This window comes from Mus caroli, chromosome 8, assembly GCF_900094665.2.
Source record: "Mus caroli chromosome 8, CAROLI_EIJ_v1.1, whole genome shotgun sequence".
In the NCBI taxonomy this organism is placed as follows: domain Eukaryota; kingdom Metazoa; phylum Chordata; class Mammalia; order Rodentia; family Muridae; genus Mus; species Mus caroli.
The window spans coordinates 89,664,462-89,665,736 of record NC_034577.1 but is presented as its reverse complement, the minus strand read 5'-3'; positions in this window follow the sequence as shown (position 1 = coordinate 89,665,736).

Here is a 1,275-nt window from a genome sequence, read left to right as displayed (position 1 = left end):
CCTCTCCTAGGCCTATATAAAGCAGCACCAGGGCTGGGCTGAGGGTCTTTTCGCCTCTGCAATCAAGCTCTCCCAATAAACGCGTGCAGAAGGATCCTGTTGCAGCGTCGTTCTTGCTGGTCGAGTCGGACGCGCGCAAGAGGAGAGGGAGAGGGAGAGGGAGAGAGGAAGTGGGAGAGGGAGAGAGGGAGAGGGAGGAGAGGGAGCTCAACTTGGTCTTTGGAAACCTCACAAGTCAAACAAGGCCATACTTCCTAATTCTTCCTAAACAGTTTCACCAAATAGGAACAAAGTCATTAAATATATGAGCCTAAGAGGTCTATGCTTATTCAAACCAGCATAATTACAAAATTATTTTCATTCTCTTTTCTGGGGGTTTCCTAAACATTTTAATCCTCTCATATGCCAGAAGTAAAAATGTTGTAAAATATGTAAAAATGCACATAAATCAAAATCATTGACTCTAATAAAATATGAAACTCTAGTCTATTAAGTCTAGTGAAACTAGGATAGATAGGAAAAGGACAAAATTATCCACAATATTATTTCAAAGAATGTTGTTGCTCGTTCTAGGATTTCTTCGAAAGAACAGCTGAATGAGGGTAGTTAAAGATAGTGTGTTTGATGTTTTAAGACTATAGACCCATATCAGGTTATAGGAAAAATATTTTAAAAATTCCAAGTTAATATGTAAAGAACATCCACTACAAATAATTTCATCATGATTTTTAGTTCATGACAGTCATTCCCAAGCCCACTGTTAACAAAGGGAAATGTTGCCATAAAAACAATGCTTAGAGTGACTCTCAAGTTTTAAACACTGGGCTCCCTGTATACTGGTTTTCAAGCTGTCAGCTGCAGAAGGCAGATGCTTTGCTTTGCTCGACGCAGATGAAAGAAAAAGGCAAGAATTGCTTGGAGTCTCATCCTAAGCTTTAATTAAAAAAATAAAAACAAAACAGCCCTATAGATACAGTAGAATATTTTGAAAACCTTGCAAAATAAAGGTACACTATAAAAGCAGTAGTAACTATAAAACTGGCAGTCAGAAGAGAAGGAGGAGAATAAAATGGTATATGGAGAGAGAGACAGAGACAGAGAGACAGAGAAAGACAGAGACAGAGAGAAGGAAGAAGAGAAAGAAGGAGGATAAAGCCAGTTTAATAGATAGTAACTATATTTTTGAAGTTTGTAATAGAGATCTTGAGAAACTCAAGTATTATATCACATATCATCAATAGCTCAAATCCATCAAAGAAAAATAAATCACACCAA